The sequence below is a fragment of the Lynx canadensis genome, chromosome E2 (genome assembly GCF_007474595.2).
Source record: "Lynx canadensis isolate LIC74 chromosome E2, mLynCan4.pri.v2, whole genome shotgun sequence".
Taxonomy (NCBI): domain Eukaryota; kingdom Metazoa; phylum Chordata; class Mammalia; order Carnivora; family Felidae; genus Lynx; species Lynx canadensis.
In genome coordinates, this window is record NC_044317.1 from 17059071 (window position 1) to 17084809 (window position 25739).

At 46.2% G+C, this 25739-nt stretch overlaps 1 long non-coding RNA gene across 2 annotated transcripts in view; it reads right to left on the reverse strand.

Annotated features, from left to right (window-relative positions):
* Nucleotides 1-24947, reverse strand: part of LOC115502638 — a 59209-nt gene extending 34262 nt beyond the window's left edge. For both annotated transcript variants that reach the window (XR_004342960.1, XR_003965148.1), the window contains exons 1-4: nucleotides 22877-24947; nucleotides 22619-22652; nucleotides 16090-16224; nucleotides 15305-15376 (exon numbers count right to left, since the gene is read on the reverse strand). This is a non-coding gene — a long non-coding RNA (uncharacterized LOC115502638). The remainder of the gene's footprint in view (nucleotides 1-15304; nucleotides 15377-16089; nucleotides 16225-22618; nucleotides 22653-22876) is intronic.
* Nucleotides 24948-25739: the final 792 nt, after the last annotated feature.

Below are 25739 nucleotides of genomic sequence, written 5' to 3' on the forward strand. Positions count from 1 at the left end.
TGGAATAACAGTGAGAATTCTAGATTGTGAATCCCAGTGAGGATCTATATTACCCATGTCATTTGGAGCAAGTCATGAAATGTCCCTGGGTCTCACTTTCCTCATCTGTAAAAGGGGGCTACAAATTTAGCTTAAATACCATGTCATTAAGAAGAACTCTTAATTGCTTGCCCCTTTATTTATGCTAAATAATTACAGGTCACCTTGATTATCCTTGGTGTCTAAAATTAGAAAAGCTAATTTTGAAAAATAAAGAATTATTTATAAAGAAAATTTTGAAAAAGGAGATAGGAATAAGTAGAACCAAATTTTGTTTTAAACAATAATGATTATAAAATTTTTTGGAGTCCAACAGATTGGTATTCATATACCAAACGGGAGAGAGAGTGACCATTTCTAACCAGTAACTTAATAGCGTTCAGAATAGACATTCTGAGGGGCACCTGGCTGGCTTGGTTGGTAGAACATGCAACGCTTTAAAAAATTTTTGTTTAATGTTTATTTTTGAGACAGAGACAAAGCATGAGTGGGGGAGGGGCAGAGAGCGAGGGAGACACAGAATCTGAAACAGGCTCCAGGCTCTGAGCTGTCAGCACAGAGCCCGACGCGGGGCTCGAACTCACAAACCGGGAGATCATGACCTGAGTCAAAGTCAGACGCTCAACTCACTGAGCCACCCAGGTGCCCTAAGAACATGCAACTCTTGATCTTGGGGTCATGAGTTTGAGCCCCATATTGGGCATAGAGATTACTTTAAAAACAAAGTTCAAAATAAAGACTCTGGGCTAAAACATCAGTGGTCTGGGGTGATTAAAAAAAAAAGATGAGCTTAGCATCTGAGCTAAAGCTCCAGCAGGTGGAGGAGGAACACTGCACTTGACAATGGCTGTCATTCGTCAGAGGTGGAAACATCACATTCTCACCAGGACTTAATGAAGAATCCAGATTCTATTATTAATTTCCTCCCCAAAGTCTAATCTTGTTGGGATTATGATTCATGATTCTGACTGTATAGCATTTGGAAGGTTAGAGTTATCCTTTAATTATCTTAGCAGACCATCTCCTCTGCTCCTCCCTTTCAATTCTAGCTGTTCTTTCCCACCTTGTAGCCAGGTGAGTCCCTTAGGACCTTCTCCAAGAACCCCACAGACACTAATATCTTAACTAAAAAGAACAGGAACAAAAGTCTTATGAGGTCCCTGTATAGTTTGTCTCTTTATAATTTTGTAACAGCTTTGTTGAGGTATAATTCACCTACCATACAATTCACCCATATGAAGTGTACAATTCATATTTTCATCACTCTGAAAGGAAACTTTGTGCCCATTAATAGTCACCTCCGATTCTCCCATATCCCCCAGCCCCAGGCAACCACTAAGTCACTTTTTGTCCCTATAGATTTGCCTAGTGTGGACATTTTATATAAATGAATCATTATATGGTCTTTTGTGACTGGCTTATGTCACTGGGGCTGATGTCCTCAAGGTTCATCCATGTTGAACCATGAATCTGCACTCCAATCTTTTTTTATGCCTGAATAATAGTCCATTGTATGGAATGGCATTTCATTTATCCGTTCATCAGATGGTGGACATTTGAGCTTGGACACTTTTTGGCTATTGTGAATAACACCTCAATGAACACAGTGTACAAGTTTTGTTGGATAGATGTTTTCAGTTCTCTTGGGCATATATCTAGAAATGGAATTGTTGGGTCATATGTACCTTTATACTTTTTTTTTTTTTTTTTTTTTTTTTTTTTTTTGAGAGAGAGAGAGAGAGAATGCGAGCCAGGGGAGGGGCAAAGCAAGAGGGAGAGAGAGAATCTCAAGCAGGCTCCATGCCCAGGCCAGAGCCTGATGCAGAGCTCAATCTCATTGAGCTCATGACCTGAGCCAAAATCAAGAGTCAAACACTCAACCAACTGAGCCACCCAGGCACCCTTTTACTTTTCAATAGAATAATGTGACAATTACCGATCTCTGCACGGAAAATTACCTCGAGCTTCATGGCTTAAAAGAACAATAATCAGGGGCACCTGGTGGCTCAGTCAGTTAAGTACCCTACCTCTGCTCAGGTCAGGATCTCTCGGTTTGTGAGTTTGAGCCCTACATCAGGCTCTGTGCTGACAGCTTGGAGCCTGGAGCCTGCTTCAGATTCTGTGTCTCTCTCTCTGCCCCACTCATCCTCTCATTCTCTCTCCTCTCTCTCTCTCTCTCTCTCAGAAAATAAACATTAAAAATTAAAAAAACAACAACTAATCATTTACTATCTCTCACTAATCATTTACTATTTCCTGTGGGTCAGGAATTTGGGAGTAACTTGAGTAGGAGGCTGCAGTCAGACGCTGGTCACTGCGGAAGTCCTCCGAAGGCTGGGTTGGAGCTGGGGGACCCACCTCTAGGGTGGCTCACTCATGACTGGCAAGTTAGTGCCAGCTTTTGGGTGGGGCCTCAGTTCGTCTCTGCATGGGCTTCCCTACAGGGATGCCCAAGTGTCCTCAAAATAGCAGTCTTCCTCTAAAACAAGCTAGCCAAGAGACCTAGGTGGAAGCTGCATTATCTTTTATGACTTAGCCTCAGAAGGCAGACAACTGTCGCCTTTACCCAGTTCTGTCGTTCACATAGGCCAGCCCTGATTCATGTGGGAGGGGGTGTGCAAGGGCTAGATGGCAGGGGAGGCAGGTTGGAGACATCTTGGAGGCTGGCAACCACAAATAGGTTGATTTCAAAGCTCCATTCTCTGTTGTTCCTGCGGAGATGATCTAAATTTATAGACCCTAGGCAAGAGGTCAAAAAATACGTGGCAGGGTTTACAGGATTGTAACAGCACCAGGTTGCACCCCGCCACCACTTGGTGGATTTAACAACCTGCAGTGGAGCTTCCCAACTGTCCTGCTGGGGACTTCGAGGAGAAGGAGAATCTAAGCGAACTACAGAATAGAAAGATACAGCCTTCCTGCTGTCCTTGGATTATTGCCCCTGGTATTCACCTCTGGAAGAGCCAACGCTTTGTCCCCCTATCTACATCAGCAAAATCCTCCTGGAATGTCACTGGGGTTATTTGATCCAGTAGCCAAATCCATGTTGTCTCCTGGCAAATCAGCAAGTACTTATTAAGCATCTACTGTGTACCCAAGACCAAAGCCCGGGATCATCTGAGACTAGTGTAGATGGAAACGCCAGAAAGGGCCAGGCATGACCAAAATAGATCGTTGTCAAACCCACCTGTCTTGAGGCTTCAAAGGCAACAACTGGAAAGGATTTTTTTGTTTTTGAGTTAGCATTTAGAGTAGTTACAGCCTCAAGAATGCCTTCAGGTTGATTTTCATTTGGAAAATTCCCGAGGACATGAAACACAAAGATAGATTAAGGAGCATTTCTAGAGACTTTTAGTCACCTGACAACAAGATGTAATGCTTATCCTGGATTAGATCCTGGATGGGGGAAAAGTGGCTAGAAAATACATTACTGGAAATTGGTCAAATTGGAATACAAACTGTAGATTAAATAATAGTATTGGATCAGTACTATGTTAACGTTTCTGAATTTTATAATCATATTGTGGTGATGCAATAAAACATATTTATTCTTAGGAAATATGCATTGAAGTATTATGGGGTAAATGTGTCTACACCTTAGTTTTGAGTGGTTCAGAAAAAAAATTCTGCATATACATATGTGAGTGCGCGCACACACACAGACACACACACATATGGAAAGAGAGACAGCAAGTAAATGCAGCAAAATGTGAACAGTGAATCTGGGTGAAGGGCATATGGGAATTCTTCATACATATGCTATGTTTGCTGCTTTTCTGTAAAATTGAAATTGAAATTGTTTTGAAATAAAAAGATTTTACAGAGAAAAAAGAAACACCCGAGGGTCTTCTGTGAAGGCCAAGATAGTCTGGTGTCATTGCTCCTTCACGGAACGGTAGATTGAAAAAGTCAAGGTCAGCCAGGTGCCGATTACCCACATGACCCAGACAGTGCTGTGGGTAGGGTGCTGGAAGTGACAACCAACGGTTTCAGCTGACAACATCTGCTGGCAGTGAATAAAAACTCCAGGGGCACCTGGCCGGCTTAGTCAGTGGAGCATGCAACTCTTGGTCTGGGGGTTGTGAGTTCGAGGCCCACAATGGGTGTAGAGATTACTTAAAAATAAAATATTTAAAAAAAGAAAGACTCCAGCCATACTGAAGTTTTACACTGTCCTTGTGACCCCACAGTCAGCCCCTGAAAGTGACAGTCTCAGCTTGCTCTGCCCCCAACCTCTGGCCCAGCAGCCACCTCAAGAGTTCCTCTGAGACTTCCCAAGCTCACCAAGAGCGTCAGTTGCCCTCTTGTTCCCCAAGACGGAGTGCCTCCTTCTGCTCAATCGGGCCCTGGGCTGAAAGGCAGAGACCTCTCCTGTTCCCCCAACATCAGAGGCAGCCTGGCTAGAAAGCCGTGGCAACAAATCCCCCAAGTTTCCAAGAACATCTCAGAGCTGCAGGGTCAGCCAAATGTCTTTGAAATGGTCCAGGGTAAGAACCCCCCTCCACACGACACTACTCAGTCTCAGAGGTCAAGGTGCATGTTCTGATACTTATTCCATTAGATGTGTAGGAGACAGCTGGGAGCCCCAGAGACTCAGAAGACACAGATCCAATCAAGGCCCGGAGGATTCCCAAGTTAAAAACATTGGCCCTGGGGCGCCTGGGTGGCGCAGTTGGTTAAGCGTCCAACTTCAGCCAGGTCACGATCTCGCGGTCTGTGAGTTCGAGCCCCGCGTCAGGCTCTGGGCTGATGGCTCAGAGCCTGGAGCCTATTTCCGATTCTGTGTCTCCCTTTCTCTCTGCCCCTCCCCGTTCATGCTCTGTCTCTCTCTGTCCCAAAATAAATAAAAAACGTTGAAAAAAAATTAAAAAAAAACAAAACAAAAAACAAACAAAAAAAAACAACAAACATTGGCCCTTTGGCCTTCAGAGCTCACTAAATGTGAACTCTACAAATTGGTTTCAAAGTCAGCCAAGCCTGGGTTTCGTCATCTGCCCGCCAGAGCCAACTGACTGGCTTCCCATTAGCAGGGGGAGGACGTGGAAAGGCTCAGCCCCGGGGGGGGGGGGGGGGGGGGGGGAGGGGGCTTCAAAGAGGAGGAGGTCCCTGACAAGAGAATCAATCACAGAGCCCTGATGAGAACGACAGGGGAAAAGGTCTTTCTAGTCCCCATGAAAGTGGTTACCAGACTGTGATGGCTCCAGGCAAGCCACCTGCTGGGGACAAAGACCTTTCTCCTTTAGCTCAGACTCCCTGATGTGTGTGAGGGGAAGAACAGCCTCCCACTGTCTGCCTTTCACAGAGGATGTTCTTGGCCTTCCTGATTACCTGAGACCAGGCCAGTGGATCACAGGCCCGACACACAGCAAGTTCTCATGAATAGCAAACACTTTCATGGCACTTACCGAGTGCCAGGGACTGTCCTAGGCGCTTTACAGATCACTCATGTGACCCCTGCCCGGTAACACTATGAGGGTGGTACTCCTATTATCCCTATTTAGCAGGTGGGGAAACTGAGTCAGGAGAGGTAAAGAAACATGCTCAAAGTCACTGACCTAGTAAATAAGGATTTGAATGTTGGCTTGTGTCTGTGCTTTTAACCACTTTCCTTTTTTTCTGTTTTTAAGTTTATTTATTTATTTTGAGAGAGGGAGAGAGAGAGAGAAGGAGAGTGCAAGCGGGGGAGAGGTAAAGAGGGAGAGAGAGGGATTCCCAAGCAGGCTCCGTGCTGAGGAGCTCAACCTTAACAAACCATGAGATCATGACCTGAGCTGAAATCAAGAGTCAGTCACTTATAAATTTCATTAAAAAAAAAAAAAAAAATGCTCAAGACTACTCCTAAAAAAAAAAAAAAAAAAAAAAAAAAAAAAAAAAAAAAGAGTCAGTCACTTAACCAACTGAGCCACTCAGCTGCCTCGCTTTTAACCACTTTCTTTGCAAGAACTCCTAGCATGCTTGATGTGCTCCTTCGAAAAACCCATAATCGAGGAAATAAACACTCACGTTTCAAAAATCATATCTAGACAGGACGAGATGGATAAGGAGGTCTGCAGAGCAGGTTGGTGGGTGATAGGAAAGTGCAGTGGGTCTCATTGTTCCCTGCTGTACTGATAATCTGTCCCATACGTCCATCCATCCATCCCTTCATTCAACCTCTCACATTCAGAATTTAGGGCCCTACTAGGGCTTGAGTGGGAGGAAACAAGAGGAGCACTGCTTAGATAATGAACTGAAACGGAGCACACAAACAGTGAAAGAGTCAGAGGAGGGGGATTTGGGGCCAAGTGAGTAGTGCGTCAGGAGCAGGGTGGAGGGACGCAGTTCCAAGAAGCATTCCCTGGCCACACACCCCCACCATAGCTTGCGGGTCCTCCTCCACCCGACAACGGACGACATCCTTACTGTAGCATTTTCCATACTGGGTTGCGATTTCCTACTTGCTTCTCTGCTATTAATTTCTGTAATCCCAGTACTAGGCAAGGACCAGTCACTCAGCATTTGTTGAATGACTTTCTGAATGAAAAAGGCCCTGAGGGGAAAGAGCTCAGCTGCACTGAGGGGAAAAGAGCAGACAAGCTCAGCAGAGCAGGGCTTCTCAAACTACACAAAGCAGAATTACATAGGGATCTGGTGAAAATGCAAATCCTGATTCAGGAGGCGTGGGGTGTGGCCCGAGTTCCTCTATTCCCAACAAGCTACAGTGGGTGATGCCCAGACTCCTGCTCCCTGGATCCCACTTTTGTGCCAAGGCCCTTGATGATTCCCTGGCCCTTCTCAGCCCCAAGGGAGCCTCATCCCACACTAAGGCTCCCTTCCTCTGCCCCTGAGCTCCTCTACTGCCCCCCCCCCCCCGCCCCGCTCCCCAACAGCCTTAGCCACTGATCCCATCTGCCCTACAGCCCAGACACGGATTTGAAGACCATCTACCCAAATCCCGGCAGTTCCCACAGTGGGTCCCACTGGTCCCAGGGTGGACCTGGTGAGGGGGCTCCTGGGGTCAAGGATATCTCCCAGATCACCTTTCCCAGAACTCAGGATCATAGGTCACGTTAGCGTGTCTGAGGCTCCCAGAAATCCTGCGATGACAAAGATTTGTGCAGGAGCCCAAGGAATGGCTGAGATGGGGGAGAAACTTAATGCTCCGTAATCCTCCTCAGCACCACCCCTAGTTACTCAGACCTCAGTGGAGCATGTGATTGCTCAGTGGTGGTTTCCTACCCATCCCCAGATTACCATCCTTATGAACAAGTGTACAGACATATGGAAATTCTAGAACCACCACAGGAAACAGGCAAGGTTTGCCTTTTTTCGTAAGGGGACGTATACTTTCCCCAAACAGCGGTGCTCTTCTCTTTCTAAATCTTCAGGACCCTGGTCTCTTACCCCTCCGTCTTCTTAAAGGATCGGATGCTGTCATTTATGCTGAATTGCACACGATTGATAAGATTAAAACACGTCACTTCTGAAGGCTTATTGTTCTCGGTTTGCTCCTCTACCCTCCGCCCAGATCCATTTTCTCTCGCTCTCTGTCCCTAGGAGCCTGGACCCTTGGGCCCCCTTACCCTCCGGCTTCCGGGTGGCCAATGGTGCGGGGCGGGGAGTGGGAGGGAGCACTGCAGAGAGATCTGAGGGCAAGAGGAGAGGAACAAGGAGATATTTAGTCCCCGCTGCAGCCTCGCATCACTGGGCAGTGTCTGCATCACCACGGCATCGGTGCTCCCTCAAGGCGGCCCTTCGTGGCTCAGCTTCCATTAGGCTCCCTTTGGCTCCTCTGCCCTAGGGTACTACCAGCTGCCTGCTGTCGCACATCCCAGGGTGCCTCACCATCCCTGCCAGCAGCTTCCATCCTGCACACTTCACTGTAAACACTCCTGTCACTGTCTTATTTTATTTTTTTAGTTAAACCCTTTTGAGTGTGCCTTCTGCTTCCTGCTAGGATTCTGAATGATACAGAATGTTGCATTTTTATCAAGTATGGGGTCCCCAATTTGGTTTAAGCCAAAGCAATGAAGCTCTAATTGTAGAATTTGGGGGTTGAGGGAATCCAGAGACAGGAGGTATTTTTGAGGAGGGGGGAGTACGCCGGTGTTTCTCAGTGCCTTGAAAACCAACTACAACAAGGCCTGGGAGTTAGCTTCTCATTTTATTTTCTTCAGCCGCCATGAACTGAGCGGCTGCTGTGTTCTGGAACCGGTGCTTAGGATTGTGGGAATCAAGGACGATAGAGACCAGGCCCCATGTCCCACAACCTCACACTCAGGGACACTCGGGCCAGGGCAGGATGAAAGGCCTGGAATGGAATTGAATGTGACAGGCAGCCAAGCAGGGCAAAGCCGCTGAGATAAGGGCCTAATCAGAGTTCAGACAGAGAACAGTGGCAGAACGGCAGGCGGAGGCTTTGTTCCAAAGCTGGGGACCTGGGAGGACCTCACAGGGTGGGGGAGGAGGTCACATGGGACCTTGGAGCACTGCAAAGCAGCCCATCAGCAGCCTCGGCCCAGAAGCCAGAGCGGGCCCCTTTCTGCAGCCTCCGTGAACGCCCGGGCGGTTTTGTTTGCTCCTCCCCTGAGTTCTTACTGCACATCTACTCAACTCCAGCAGCAACCACTGAGCCAGCGCTCACCCTGTGCACGGAGCTCCTTCAATCCTCCCAACAACCCTGTGGGTGGGCGTTATTCAGCCCTTTTTATAGCTAAGGAAATTGAGGCTCGGTCCAAATGACTGGCCCACAAATTTATAAATAGACACTGGAGACCAGAATTTGAATCCAGACTGCCTGGCTCTGAAATGCACTCTCAGCCACTGATCTGTCTGCTGCGATTTCTTACTCTTATAGAAGAGTCAAGGGTGGTGCCCAGCACTTGTGTGGAGTATCTCATTTGGTCTTCACAGCTCCCCCCTGAGGGAGGTCCTAGTATTACCACTTACTTTCCAGAAGAAGACATTGTCCCACCGAGAGGGTTACATCTCTCTCTAGGGCCCACAGCCAGGTCACGGTACAGCCAGGGTTTGAACCCAGGAAACCCATTCCAAGTTCATGCCCCCAGCCACCACATTCCTCCAAGGCAGAGCCTAAATTATTATTTTTTTTATTTTGTTTGTCTGTTTTGAGAGACGGTGCACGTGAGCATGCTCAGGAGGGGCAGAGACAGAAAGAGAGAGAGAGGAAGAGAGAGAATCCCAAGCAGGCTCCACACTGTCAGTGCAGAGCCCGATGTGGGGCTCGAACCCACTAACCGTGAGATCATGACCTGAGCCACGATCAAGAGTCTGATGCTAACTGACTGAGCCACCCAGGTGCCCCCTGAATTATTTTTTTAAAGGCCTTTATTTTGTTGAATGGTTTTACCTTTATAGAAAATTATAAAGATAATACAAAGTGTTTCCTAAATAATCAGGCCGGGACTTTCAATACCATGTTGAATAAAAGTGTTGAGAGCAGGCATCCTTGTCTTGTTCCTGACCTTAGAGCAAAAGCTCTCAGCTTTCACTGTTGAGCATGATGTTAGCTGCGGACCTGTCACATACAGTATGCATGCATGCACGCGTGTATGTATTTGTTTATTTTAAGTTTTTATTTTAAACACCTGGTGCTCTTCAGGACAAGCGCACTCCTTCATCCCCATCCCCTATCTCACCCATCCTTCCAACCACTACCCCCTCTGGTAATCATCAATTTGTTCTCCTTAGCTAAGAGTCTGTTCCTTGGTTTGCCTCTCTCTCTTTTTCCCTTTTGCTTGTTTTATTTCTTAAGTTCCACATATGAGTGAAATCACATGGTATTCATCTTTCTCTGACTGACTGATTACACTTAGCGTAATACTCTCTAGTTCCATCCATGTCGTTGCCAATGGCAAGATTTCACTCTTTTTGCTGGCTGGATAAACATACGGCCTTTATTATGTGGAGGCATGGTTCCCTCTGGACTCGCCATTTGTTTTTATCATATATGATGTTGAATTTTATCAAATACTTTTCCTGCATTCATTTAGATGATCCTGTAACTTCTATCCCTCACTTTGTCAGTGTGATGTATCCTCTTGATGGATTTGTATACGTTGACTCATCCTTGCATCCCTGGAATAAATCCCAGTTGACCATGACGTATGATCCTTTTCATGTATTCGATTTGGTTGGCTAATATTTTGTCAAGGATTTTTCTTTTCTTGTGGCATCCTTGTCTGGTTTCGGTATCAGGGTAATGTTGGCCTCATAAAATGAATTTGGAAGTGTTCTCTCTTCTGTTTTTAGAAGAGTTTGGGAAGAAGTGGTATTAATTCTTTAAACGTCTGGTAGGATTCACCAGTGAAGCCATCTAGTCCTGGACTTTTGTTTGTTGGAGGTTTTTGATTACTGGTTTAATCTCTTTTCTAATAATCAGTCTTTCAGATTTTCTATTTTTTCACGAAATAAAGACAAATTATGTCCAATCTTACTCATATGTGGAATCTAAAAAATCATACAAACAGGGGCACCTGATTGGCTCAGTCAGTAGAGCATGCAACTCTTGATCTAGGGGTTGTGAGTTTGAGCCCTATGTTCGGTATAGAGAATAAAAATAAATAAAAATTAAAAACAAACAAGCAAAGGAAAAAAAAACCATACTCATGGATACAGAAAACAGACTGGTAATTGCCAGAGCTGTGTGTGTGGGGTGGGGGTGGTGGTGGAGGGGGGCTGGTTGGCAAAATGGGTGACGGTGGTCAAAAGGTACCAAAAAAAAGTTTCATATACCCCAGGCAGGCTTTCCCTTACTGTTTTGTTTTGTTTTTAATGTTTCTTTATTTTTGAGAGAGAGAGAGAGAGAGAGAGAGAGAGAGAGAGAGAGAACGCGTGCAAGCAGGGGAGAGGCAGGGAGAGAGGGGACAAAGGATCCAAAGCAGGCCCTGCATTGACAACAGAGAGCCCAATGCAGGGCTCAAACTCATGAACCAGGAGATCATGACCTGAACCGAACTCGGATGCTTAACTTACTGAGCCACCCAGGAACCCTTTGTTTTGTTTTTTAAGTAGGCTCCAAACCTCACATGGAGCCTAGGGCAGGACCTGAACTTATAACCCCAAGATCAAGATCTGAGCTGAGATCAAGATTCAGATGCCCAACCAACTCAGCCACCCAGGCACCCCTAGTTTCCCTTACTGTTAAGATCTCACAGTATGGTACATTTGCTACAATTAACATACCCGTGTTGATGTATCATTATTTACTAAAGTCCATAATTGATTCAGATTTCCTCAGCTTACCTAATGTCTCTTTGTGTCCTAGGACCCCATCCAGGACACTCTATTGCATTCAGTCATCATATATATTCCTCAGGCTCCTCTTGTCTCTGACAGTTTCTCAGACTTTCCTCATTTTTGATGACCTAGACAGCTTTTTAAATTGTGATTAAAACAAAAAACAAACCCACACATAAAAATCTACCAACTTAACCATACTTAAGTGTACTGTCAGTAGCATTAAGCACATTCACACTGTTGTGCAACAGATCTCCAGAATGTTTTCATCTTGCAAAACTGAAACACTACACCTATAAACAACAACTTTCCCCCCTCTCCCCAGGCCCTGGTAACCACCATTCTACTTTGTGTTCCTATGAATTTGACTACTTGATTTATTTTTTAAGCTAATTTATTTAATTTTTTTAGTAATCTCTACACCTAACATGGGGCTTGAACTCATAACCCTAAGAGCAAGAGTTGCACGTCTACCGACTGAGCCAGCCCCACACCCCTCAACTACTTTATTACCTCTTGTAGATATGGGATCATACAGTATTTAGCTTTTTGTGGCTGGCTTATTTCACGTATCATAATGTCCTCAAGGTTCACCCATGTTGCAGCCTGTGTCAGGATTTCCTTCCTTGTCAAGGCTGAGCACTATCCCATCATACGCATCCACCACGTTTAGTTTATATGTTCATCCATCAGCAGACAGGGTGCTGCTCCCACCTTTTGCCTGTTGTGAACATAAGTAATTGGGAAACTGCCCTATTATTTTCCATAGCGGCCGTAGCATTTCACATTCCCACCAGCGGCGCACAGGGGTCCGCTTTTTCCACATCCTTGCCGACACCTGCAACTGTCTAGGGGATTTTGACAGGAGCCATCCCGGTGGGTGTGAGGGGGTATCACGCTAGGGTTTTGACTTTCATTTCCCTGATGATCGGTGATGTTGAACATCTTTTCATGTGCTCGTGGGCCATTTGCGCATTTTCTGTGGAGAAATGTCTACTCAGGCCCTTGGTCCATATTTTTATCGCTAAGCAATAAATGCCTATGTCACAATTTATTTATCTGTTCTCCTGTGCATGGGCATTTGGTTTGTTACTACCAGTCTTGGCTATTGCACATAAAGCTGCTGTGAACATTTTTGCAGAGGTTTTTTGGTGGGTCTGTGTTCTCACTTCTCTTGGATAAATACTTTTTGTACATTTCTGTACTCACCAGAGCTTAGGACCTAGTTGGTACTAAAAAAAAAAAAAAAAAAAAAAAAAAAAAAGCGGGATAAAAAAAAGTGTGACTAAGTCACAGAACTAAGACCTCTGAGGTAGTAATAATCATTTCACATAATAAAGTTTCAATGTGGAGCATGAATACCAAAAGCACGGGCTGAATAAAAAGAAAGGACATCTGAGGTGGAGACTTAGTGATTCAGCTAAGAATTTTGAAAAAGGATAGGCTTTGAAGAAGAGCCAAAACATGGGGACAACCAGAAAACTTCCTCCTGCAAGGGACAGAGACTTCTCTCCCCCACGCTGACCGGATAGGGAGTCCTGGAGGGTGTCCGGCTGGAGTCACAACAGAGGGCCCAACACAGGGGAGGCAGGCCCAGCTAGAGCAAAGATTGCAATGCCCATAGTTTGTTAAGAGAGATTTTTTGTGATATTTTATACCTTGCTGAGGAGCATTAATACCCTTTGTCTTCTCCTCTCTAAATCCACTCCTGGTTTGCCACACGGAGAGAGTTTGTCCTGGCCAGGATAATCCAGAACAGGAGACAATCCAGCAACCTTTTCTCCTTGGCTCTAGAAATTGTTTGTGTGTAGTCGGGAAACCTGGGTTTCTGCCTTTAACTAGCCGAATGTGCTTTCATCTCAAAATTCCTTCCAGCTCTCAAATATTATTACCTAGCAACTATACTTCTTTCTGCAGATTTTTTTAAGTTTATTTTTAAATTTATTTTTAGTACTTTACATCCAAAGTAGGGCTCGAACTCACGACCCTGAAATCAAGAGTCGCATGCTCTACGGAGCCCCTGGGTGGCTCAGTTGGTTGAGCATCTGAATTTGGCTCAGGTCATGATCTTCCGTCTGTAGGTTCAAACCCCACATCAGGCTCTGTGCTGACAGCTCAGAGCCTGGAGCCTGCTTTGGATTTTGTGTCTCCTTCTCTCTCTCTCTGCCCCTCTCCTGCTCATGCTCTCTGTCTGTCTCTCAAAAAATAAAATGTTAAAAAAAAAAAAAGGAGGGGCGCCTGGGTGGCGCAGTCGGTTAAGCGTCCGACTTCAGCCAGGTCACGATCTCGCGATCTGTGAGTTCGAGCCCCGCGTCGGGCTCTGGGCTGATGGCTCGGAGCCTGGAGCCTGTTTCCGATTCTGTGTCTCCCTCTCTCTCTGCCCCTCCCCCGTTCATGCTCTGTCTCTCTCTGTCCCAAAAATAAATAAACGTTGAAAAAAAAAAAAAAAAAAAAAAGGGAGTAGCATGCTCTTCTGACTGAGCCAGCCAGGCACCCCTGTTCAGCAAATATATTTTTTTTCAATGTGTTCACCACAGAAAGTGAGAAAATACAATAAGGGAGCAGAAGCACATATAAAATCACTCATAATTTCATCACCCAGTGCTAACTCTTATTAACATACGCTCGTTCGTATAAAAATATATGATGAGTGCCTGCCATGTACTGAGACATTTGAAATATATCTTTCTAGGCTATTTATATCTACATTTTAATGAAATCATCCTGCTTTATAACCGGCCTTTCACTCAAAAGACAGTTGTGAACATATTCCCATGTCAGTAAATACTTTTCCTACAGCGTTCCAGTTTTTCATTAATAAACATTCTCAGAGCTCAGTTTTGAACAAAGTCATAACCATTTTTTAATGTTTATTTATTTTTGAAAGAGAGACAGAGTGTGAGTGGTGGAGGGGTAGAGAGAGAGGGAGACACAGAATCCGAAGCAGGCTCCAGGCCCTGAGCTGTCAGCACAGAGCCTGACGCGGGGCTCGAACTCTCAAACTGTGAGATCATGACCTGAGCCGACGTCAGACACTCAACCAACCGAGCCACCCAGGCACCCCAGTCATAACCATTTTTTAAACATAATTCCTAGAAATAGAATTACTAAATCAATTAGTAATCATGATTATGCGTTTGGGCAATGCCAAGCATCCGCAGCCTTTTTTTTACATCTTTCCACTCATGCGTACGCACTCAGCAGGGGGTAGAGCTGTGCTGTCCATTACAGCAGGCATCAGACACCCAGGGTTATGTATGTTTAAGTTAAAGTTAATTAAAAAAAAACAAAATAAGCAATTCAGTTCCTCAACTGCAATAGCCACATTTCAAGCACTCAACAGGCATATGTTACTAATGGTTACTTCGATAGTGTGGAAACATTTATGTCATCACAGAAAGTTCTATTAGACATCACTAGTCCAGAATAATGTTCAATTGATGTTAATTATTGTTATTTTGGGGTGGAGAGATTTGGAGTAATTTTCCTTCTTATTGTATTTCTTGGCCCGTGACCATTTATCACTTTTGTTTTACATATATTATGTCTAAACGCTCTCTTCCCTTTGGAGGGCTAAACCTCATTCCCAGTGGCTGCCTGTGGATATTTCATTATGGGAAATCTCCAGAGTCCTTATGTCTAGTCATTGGTTTGAATTCAAATTTTCCCTCCCAGAGATAGAGTTCAAAAAAAGTTGTATTAAGAATCTTTATATAGGGGCACCTGGGTGGTTCAGTCAGTTGAGCATCCAACATTTGATTTTGGCTCAGGTCATGATCTCACAGTCACGAGATCACGCCCCACCTTGGGCTTGCCATTGACCATGAAGCCTGCTTGAGATTCTCATTCTCTCTTTCTCTCTCTCTCTCTCTCTCTCTCTCTCTCTCTCTCTCTTTCTCTCTCCCTCTGCCCCTCCCATCACTTGCACGTGCTCTCTATTAAAAAAAAAAAAAGAAACTTTATATAAATTTACTTAAATATGCATAAAGAAATTCTGGAAAGATACATAATTAAGAACACTACTCACCTGCAGCATGCCGAGAGGGTGTCTCTGCAGATGAGGGCAAGAATGGGAAGATTTTCTATGTGAATGTATCACCTATTTAAACAAAGAGTAAAAATATATCTTTTTAAAAAATTCTGCAAATAGCAAACAATTCTAAAAAAAAGAAAGCAAAAAAAAGTAGACAGTGAAACTCCTTTCCCTTAAGGTTACTGGCAGGTTAGTGAGAATCCTTCCAGGCTTATTAGAGACAATCACACATGATAACTTTATTATGTAAGTGGCTTGTGCACTCATTCCCTAGACATCACCGGAGTCCTACCTCCATCCCTATTGGTAAGAATTTAAAAAGGATTTCTAAAGCTCCCGGACTTCTTCCTCTCACCTCTCCAGGTGGTCCCTGCGAAGACTCCATGTCTCTTTTGAAAGCACTTGTAGCAGACCCATTTCCAGGTAATTGCAGAGCCGGTGCCAGTCATTAGCCAGCTGTGGGTTTGCCCCCCTTCCCCCCATCCACCCCCCTTGTAGACTTAGCCCCTTTGCTTCTCAACCTCTCCCTTCCTCAGCTGTTCCTTTGGCCGCACCTTTCCAAGGCAGTGGGGGTGGAGGGAGTGAGGACAGTTTCCATAGTCCTGGGTGGAGTCTTGGTGTGGGAAAGAGCCAGATACATGGGGCACGAGCCACCTCCAGGTCCCCCGTCCTCCAGGAGGCTGGTAACAGCCCCTTAACTTACTCATCTTGCCCAACCTCTGTTCCAAGTCCACTCCCAACCCCCACCTTGCTGGACACATTTCTGAGACCTTACTTACTTCTTTGTATTTCTGTGATGGGTTTGCCCATGGACTTTGGAAAGTCCATTCTCCACTCCTTCACTGGTGCATCATCGTCCAGATCTTCACCAGGAGAGCAAGGGGCACTTCCGGAGGACTGAACAGGCCTGGGGTCTGTGTAGGAAGGAGGTGGGGACACAGGATGTGAGTCATCTGCCAGCGTCTCTGATGCTCTTGGAGTTCACCACCCAGTGCCAGGACCAAATAGAGAAATCCCAGTTGTGGTGAGTGGTGGCCCCTGAGAGGCCCAGTATCCAGTCTAACTTCAAAGGCTGCTCTCCCGGCCACGCAAGACTGAAACCAGCGAATCCACAGAGACAGAAAGTAGATTAGGTTGCCAGGGACTAGGGTTGGGGGGATGGGAAGTGACTGTTAATGGGTACGGGGCTTCTTCCTGGAGTAATGAAAATGTTCTGACCTTGGACTGTGGTCACAGTTGCTCTGTGACTATACTAAAAATCACTGAAGTATCCACTTTAAAAGGGTGAGTTTTGTGAAATGTGAATTGTATCTCAATAAAAATTAGAGGGTTGCAAATCTACTGAGATCTAACTGACACGCAATAAAAGGTACCCATTTTAATATAGAGTTCAACGATTTTGGGCAAAGACATCCATGCCACCACCACCTTCATCAAAATACAGAATATGTCCATCACCCCAGAAAGTAACCCTTTGCCCCTTCAGGATTCTTTCAACAAAACTGAACACAATGCAAACCGTCAAAGTTCATCACACATAGTAAGGGTCTTAGTTCACAAAATTTATAGTTCGGTTATATTTAAAGAGACATGCACACACATTAGAAGGTTGTGGTGTGGGTCACAGTCAAAAAAAATGTAAAAGTTCCCACCGAGATATGAAGAACCACGCAAGGCGCCGGGGGTGGTTGTAGAAGCGCTATGCACTCACTCCGGTGGGCTGGGCGCTATGTGCCGAGAATTCTGCTAAGCACTTAGGTGCACGACCTCATGCCTCATCGCCTCATTCCACAGATGGGAAAACCAAGGCTTCCCTCCCTGTGCTGGCAGCTAGTTTTTACCTGATCCTAAAACGTACTCTTCCTAATGCCTTGGTTTCCTCTTGCTGGGCTTCTAACTCCCACTGATGTGTCCAGTCCTGGAGGGTCTAGACATATCTGTCAGCCAACCTCAGGTAACCCACTCAAGCACAGTGGAAACAAGGAGAGAGAAAAAAAGGCCTCCCGCACTGAGCTTGTAGTCTAGTAGGCAGCACCCAGCAGATGGTAAAAGCACCGAAGACAAGGTCACAGTGTCATGCTGCTCTGCGTAACCCTGGGTGTAACCCGGGGTGTGAGGCTCTTCCTTTGTGCCGTCACTGGGCACGTCGCCCGGTCGTTCTCTGGCACAGGCCTGGGCAGTCAGGCCGGGTGGAACCTGCAAGGCCCAGTCCGTTCTAAGTTGCCTGAGACCCACAGGGGTCTTAGGTGACACACACAGTCACCCTCCAGAGCCCTGCAGAGTCCTCCTACCAAGCAACTGGCCACAGAGCAGCAGGGGCAGGATTCACAGCCTAGACTCTGTCATCAGAGTCTTTGCCCCTGAGCATGCCTCCATGATAACTGGTAGCCACCATCAGTCTCTCATTTCAAGAGTCAACAGAGAGCAGAGGCTGTACCTTCCAGTTAGCCCTAATTGATTTCACCCAAACGGAATGAGTGCTAATGAGCTTGTCTCAAGACCCAAACTCCTTCTGTCTTTACTAGATTCGCTGGCATTGGGAAATCTTCCGACCATTGGGACTGTCTTTTTTTTTTTTTAATTTTTTTTTTCAACGTTTATTTATTTTTGGGACAGAGAGAGACAGAGCATGAACGGGGGAGGGGCAGAGAGAGAGGGAGACACAGAATCGGAAACAGGCTCCAGGCTCTGAGCCATCAGCCCAGAGCCTGACGCGGGGCTCGAACTCAGGGACCGCGAGATCGTGACCTGGCTGAAGTCGGACGCTTAACCGACTGCGCCACCCAGGCGCCCCAATTGGGACTGTCTTAAAACATGACTCTTCAACATCACTGCACCCAGCACACCCCCAGGGTCTGGAAAAGTCAGCAGACCCCCAACAGAGACCAGCTTTCATCTGAGGAGTAGCTAAAACCCTGGGGAGCCTCGGGGCCATGCAGGCCTACTCAGTGTGCTCACCTGGTCTCGCCAGCCCAGGGCCTGATGTGGAAGGAACTGGACTCAGACAGACCTGGGTTTGGATCCCAGCCCTGTCACTTGTTAGCTATGTGACCTTGGACAATTAAACTAACCTCTCTGAACTTGTTTCCTCATCTAAAAAAAAAAAAAAAAAAAAGTGAGGCTTGCAGGGTTCTTAGATAATGAGATCAAGGTATGCAGTCGGCACTTAATACATATCCGCTGTCCTTCCCCTCCTCTTGCCTGCCAAGCACATTGACATTCTGCAGAGACAAGAACAGCCAAGCAACTTTCTCTTCTGGAGGATTTGTATCTTTGTCATTGTTTTTCCTGGAAGGGCACGAACAGGAAGCCTTGGACTGGCCAAGAGCGAGAACAACATAGCCCTGGCCCTTCGAAAACGTATTAAACTTAAGTTTCCATGGAGTCTTAACCGCCATGCGTTATGCTATGCACCCCGTGCGTTCACCTGGAAAACAGCCTCCTCCTCTCTCCCACTGTAGCGCCACCGAGAGGCCTGAGCCGCCATCCCCGCCCCCCCTCACCTGGCCCCCACGACCGGCCTCGCGCTGCCTCCACTTCCGCTCGCTCTCGCTCTCTCCCAATGTGCTTCTCTCCAGGAGGCCCGTTCCCAAACTGCAAATGACATCACATCAGACGCCTGCTCTAGACCCTTCGTCGTCTTTCCGACAAAGCACACAGCCATCTGCCCACCGCCTACCTCTCTCCTTCCCTCCCTTCCCTCCCCACTTCGGACCGCGCCGTCCACAAGCGCTTTTCCTTTTCCTCTGCGCGCGCACCAGTTCGTTCCAGCCTCAAGGCCCTGCAGCGGCCGCTGCCTCCACCTGGAGCTCGCTTCCTCCCGGTGGATGCTCCCTTCTCAATAATCAGGCTGGAGTTCCAGTGCCACCTGCTCAGAGACATCTTCTCTCGTCGTGGCGGCCGCACGGTCACATCTATCACTTCGTCCTGTTTTCATACTTGCACTTGTCACTACCTAAAGTTCTCTGGTGCCTTGTCTGTCTCATTCACCACGTGCCCCCCCCTTCCCCCCCCCCCCAGGCTCCTAGAACCCGCCTAGAGCACCAGCAGGTACAATACCTGTTTGTTACTTAAATGACCCCCTTTGTCTCACCATTTAAGCATAAATCCATGATCTTCAGGATGGTCTGTCTTCATAGGAGAGCTTCTAATATGTGTCTAGACAGTCCTTTTATTTTTGGCAATTTTGGCAAAGTGACTTGCTTCTGGAATTTAACAAAACCAGACAACGCCTGTCTCCCCAGTCTCATCCAAAGCTGTGCCCCCTCGTCTAGAATCTGCAGAGACTCTTGCTGTCTGCCCCCTTCGTAACAGCTAGGCACGGATGAGACAAAAGTTTTACAAATCCCACTGGAATATTCTGCTGTCTGAAAAACTGGAGCGACACCGGACTGGAGCCTCCGAGCCAAAAGCAGCTTGAAGCTAGCGAAGGCCCCTGCTCCTCAGAGGCTGGGCACCTGGCATTAATTCGGGCAGAAAGCAGGCAAGAAATGCTGGCCCCTGAGAAGTGCTAAAGAAAGGGAATTTTAAGATCCAGACTGAAAAGAAAGAGGGGGCAGAGGGGATTGGGAGTGGGGGAGTTGGAAGGACTGACCTTCCTTAACCCAAGGGATCTTAACCTGCTAGGATTGATGTTAAATGTTAAATTTGGGAGCGGTGTGTGTGTGTTTTTTAGGGAGAGGGTCTATGGTTTTTATCAGGGTTGCAGTAGGATCTGTGCCCCCAAAGCTTAAGAACCACAGATCTAAAAGGCAGGCAATTAGGTTAGCAAATCATCTCCATCCTAAACATGACCTGAACTGAAACAATCACGAGAAAGGAAAAGTGCTTTGTGCTCCAAAGAAAACAAAAGCCATTTCCAACAGGAATTGGCTGTCACATTCTCTGCACTTGGAAAAAAAAATCAACAGAGCATCCGCCCAGCCTGCTCAAGGCCCATCCCTTAAGCCCAGGTCTCTAGGGAAGGCAGTGAGCCTTTGTTTTCCAGTCTGTGGGCAACTGGCTGGGCCAGGAGCCAGAGAGGAGAGACCTCTATGGAAGAAAATACAGAGATGTGCCAAGTTGTGCGGGCTACAGGCACCCGAAGGAGGACTCCAGCTGACGCCACAAGACCCACCGGGTGAGGAAGAATGTGCCAGTTGTAGACTCACTTCTCTCCTGCTGTCTTTCTTGATTTGGCTCCAGCTAGGATGTTGGGCCAGCTTTTCCCTCTGGGTGCTCCGAAGCACCACCATATTAGTCACAGGCCTGGGTGCCTTTCCAAGTAGGTTTTGGACCCTTCGTGGTCGGCAGGCCTACCTGTGGCCCCCCTAGCTATCACACTGAAGCTCCTGCCCGGTCAAGGCGATGTGTCACGTCTGGTGTTCAGAAAGGATACTACCTTCCCCTGGCCCTTCTCGCCTTCGTGAAGGAAGAACCTGGGATGTGGCAAAGTCCCAATAAATGCTGGGAGGAGGCCTGGGAGCAGGCGGGAGGCCCCGAGCCAGCGCGCTGTGCCAGCACTTGGTGTAACCTCCAGGGAGGGCGCAGTCCACGCAAGTCCTGGCTTCCGAGAGGTAGGCCCTGGGTGTCAGCCCGCAGCCGTGGCCTCTCCCGAGTCCCGTGGATTCACACTCCAACTTGAGTTGTTATTTTTCGATGTTGGTGTATGTTCTGTCTTTAATATATCCCAGAGGGCATTCTTGATTTCCTCCCCTAAAGCTGATTCTCCTCCAAGCTTCCCCATCTCAATAAATAACACTCGAATCACCTAGGCGCTCATTCTTCAGGTCCCAGCTAAACGGCACCGCCTCCTTCCCCTTGGAAAGACCTTCCCAGGCAGCAAATCTAGTGTCGTCTTCCCACGCCCCACACACACACCCACACACCAAGATGCTCTCTTTCATGTCAGCCTGTTTGCTTATCACATTCTGTTGCTTTTATTTTTTCTGGTATGTCTCTCCACTGAAAATGGAAAGTCCGTGAGGACAGAGAGTCTCTATTTGCTTCTCCAGAGTCCCTCTCCAGCCTTCTCCCCTGTCCTCTAGGCCTGAGGAGGCTGACCGATGGGGTCTGTGTGGCCCACACTCCCATACCCGCCAGCAGCAGACGGGAGAGGGAGCCGTGGGTAGGTGGCCCCCTCTCTGCCACAGCCCCTGTGACGCAGCTTCTCCTGCAGCTCTTGCTGGGTTCCGGGAACCACTTTTCTCCCCTTGCCTTTCCAGGCCTGTGGGGGGGGGGGGGGCGGTAATGGCTGCCGTCTGTTGCCAACCCTGAAATGCCTCACTTCCCCAGGGACCTCTTAACCCTGCCCATACTTCTGCAAGCAGTCCCTTCATTAAACTCTGCTCAGTGACCACTCTTGAATGTGTCACTTGCTCTCTGACAATGGTTCTGACCCACATGGGGGCCGCGTCTAACTCACTGACCAATGTCTCCCAACAATGTGCTGAGGGATGTCTTGCATATCTTAGGTACTTAATACTTACATAATACGCGTGTTTTGAGTAAATGAATGAGCAAAGATACTATGTTTTTAGTTACATTTTCATTAAGATGTAATTCATATACCATAAAACTTACCCTTCTAAGGACTATAGTTCAGTGGCTTTTAGTTTATTCACAAGCTGTGAGACCAACATCACTAATGCCAAAACATTTTCACCACTTCCTAAAGGAACCCTGTACCCATAAGGGTCACTCCCCACTTCACCCCTTCGCCCAGCCCCTGGGAACCACAATCTACTTCCTGTCTCTATAAATTTGCCTATTCTGGACACTTCATGGAAGCAGAATTATGTAATATATGGTTTTCCGTGCCTGCTTCTTTCACTTAGCATAACGTGGTCTCATGTATCAGCATTTAATTCCTTTTTATGCTGAACAATATCCCGTTGTATGGACAGACCACATCGTGTTTATCCATTCATCAATTGATGGGCCTTTTGGCTATTCTGAATTGTGCTGCTATAAATATTCATGTACAAGTTTTAACATGAACATATGTTTTTAGTTCTCTTGGGTAGATACCTTGGAGTGGAATTTCTGGGCCATGTGGTAACCCTATGTTTCAGTTTTTGAGGAAAGATACTTTGTTTTAAATCTCTATGTGTCCTACAGCACTACACAATACTTTCTTCAGCCTCTGGCCCGGGTACTGGCATGTGCCTGCGAAAGAACCCAAACCCCCAAGTATGTGGAGCAGAGGAAGTCTCAGATACGACAGGTATACTCCCAGTAGGTACCCAGGAGACATTCCTGCACACGTGCACCAGCATATACAGACCAGGATGCCCTTGGTAATACCACTGGCTGAAAATCGGAAATCACCTAATGCACGTCACCAGTAGCTTGGATAAATCCACTGTGGAAGAAAGAAAGAAAATAAATGGATTACAACTATGCATAACAGCATAGAGGAACTTCACAAGTACAGTGTCGAAATTTTTAAAACGTTACAAAAGAATATGTACAGTCTCATTTTATAAATGCCAAAACAAGTAAAGCTAAATCATGTAGTTTAGGGGTGCACATGTAGGTGGAAAAACTATTAAAAGCCATTTCAACGAAAAACAGGATATTGGTTACCTCTGGCAGGGAGAGGCACAGGGCGGTCTTCCAAGCTACAGCCAGTTTTCTAGTTCCTGTCCTGGGTGAGATACACCAAGGTTCACTGCGAGTTATTTTTAACTACACCTAGATACTTAGCTACCCATGCGCTATTCTGAAAGTTTTATTTCACAATTTAAAGAACAGACAGAACAGAACCTCAGTCTAGATGTGAGGAGACCCGGATTTCAGATCACCTTTACTGCTAAAGAGCTGTGTGACAACGAGACAAATTATTTAATCTCTCGGTGTCAACTTTTTTATCTCTAATATGGGATGATAATAATAATTGCCACTTATTCGGGGCTTAATTCCCGGGCACCATGCCAAGTGCTGTTACATATGTTCTCGCTGGTTATTATGTGTCTCTTGGACATGAGACACACATAACCGAAGCCAGGTTAAGCAGAAAGTCTTACAAGGATGTAGAAATGGGCTACGGGGCCTAAGGGCAGGGAGCAGCCAGGACACAGACTCTGGGAACTGGGTCTCTTCTGGATGCCTTTCTCTCCATAATTGTTGCAATTTTCTCTTTTGTTATAAACTGCACCCCCGACCACATGGGAGAAAATGGCCACCCACAACTCCCAGGTTTGTACCTTCTCCATTCAAGACCCTAGCAGACTTGACTCTCAGTGCAAATTACAAAGTTTCCTGGGGAGAGAATTCTGACTGCTTTGGTTTGGATCGAGTGTCCACCCCTGACCCAGTCAACTGTGGCAAAGGGGCAGAGTCATACTACGCAAAATGCCTGCTAGGGACAAACATCATGAAACTAGATGGAACTGTAGGTTATTGGCATTCAGCCCGTAGAAATCTAATTCTGTAGAGATGTAAAGTCCTGTGAGGGCAGTTCCTTGAAGAGGGGGAAGGGATGGTGGAAGAACAGACAATCCAATGTCAACTGTTATTTAATCTACCCTTCACAATAACCCAGTGAGATAATGTTGATATCCCCATTCTACAGACAAAGAGACTGAGAATCAGATAGGACCCAGCGTTTCTCAACAGTGGCACTATTGACATTTTGGACTGAACAATTCTTTGTGGTGGGGGGCTGTTCTGTGCATTGTAGGATGTTGAGCAGTATCCCTGGCCTCTATCCACTAGATGCTAATGGCCCTCCTCCAGTTGTGACAATCAAAAATATCTCCACGTTGCCTAATGTCCTCTGAAGTAGAGAACCACAAACACAGGCTATGTAGATTGCACAAACATTCCACTAGCAAGACAGAGACAGGAACCAAACCCAGGTCTTGGTGACTCTAGAACCTGTTCTCTTAGTCACTGTCTCTCTTAGGATCAGTTCTAACTTACCTACATCACCAGGTGGTAGTGAGGATATAATGGTGTGAAAGCACCCTGAAGAGATAGGTGGAATATAATAAAATACATTGTCTCCACATTCTTTTTGTCAGCCTGCGGTTCTGCAGATCGATGTGGCTGCTCAAACAGAACAGGGCTCTACATCCCTCAGGAATTTGAATTCCAAGGGCCTGACCACCAATCAACCATACTCCCCATTTAGTTTCATGATGGGATCCCTCTTCAAATCCTCTCCCTCATGAAGATTGGTATTCCCAGAGTCTTGCTGTCACATTATTCAATTCCACTCTCCATCTAACCCATGATTTATGGTAACTCTCCTCAGCTAGTTTTCTTGTAGCGGAGTTAAGTCTTTCTCTAGATAATTGGGTCCCCAAAGACCATATATTTTTTCTTCCAAACAAACAAACAAAAAACCTGACTAAGCATGTTATAGCTCTTCCTCCATGAATTAAAACTCTCAATAACCTGAGCTGCATGAGGTCCGTGACTGCATTCTTCCAAACCCAGTGGTTTCCTTGGAGTGGACCCCCTATAACTAAAATACCTCTCAGAGAATGCGGCTTGACAAAGCCCTTCGTGGACTGACTCTGCTCTGTTAGTTTTTAGTTGGGTTTTTAATATTCATTGTGACTACATTCTAAAAATGATGAAGCCCTTCCTTTGCAAGGCTTTGAGGCTCTCCCAGCCTAACCAAAAGGGAAAACATTTTGGCTGAGATTAGAGTGGGCTGGTCACACCCAAGGTCATTACAGTGAGCTTCTGGAAGTTTATAAAAGAAAGCATGTCTCTAGCTTAATTCAGCTGCCTAAAAAAATGACCACAATATACCATTCATATCCTTCCAGTCAAGATACAGCTTGTTTGGAGGCCTGGTTACAATATAGTATTTTTCAGCAAGCTTTTTAAATTGAAGTACAACTTACATGCAGAAAGGTACACAAATCACAGATATATGGTTTGATGAATTTATCTTAAAGTACACACACCCATATAACCACAACTCCGATCAAGAAACACTAGCATTCCAGAAGCCCCTCTCAGACCCCCTTCCAGCCACTACTCCTCTCCCTAAATGTAACCACTAAAATTTTAATCTTACGACCTCCATATTTTTTTATGCATCTGATGGCCCAGATAATTATCTCTGGAGGCCAAAGTTAATCAGAAGCTGGGAGGATTGTTTCCCCATGAGTCATTCTTCTTAAGAATAGTTCATCAGTGAGGATGCTTCCAGCTGCAAGTAATAGAAACCTCAACTCAAAAGGCTTGAACAACATTAGAAAATTTATGATCTCCACATAAATGGAAGTCCTGCTGTAGAGAGAGCTTCGGGGTTCATTGAATCAGCGGCTGGAGTCAACAAAGTCTCATGTTCTTTCCATCTCTCCGTTCGGCCATTTTAGTGCACGCTTCCTCCTCAGGCTGGTAGCAGGAGAGCCACACCACTTCTTTCTATGACTCTCTCTTTGGAGAGGAAACTTCTTACAGAGGTCTCATGTACAACCGATCAGGC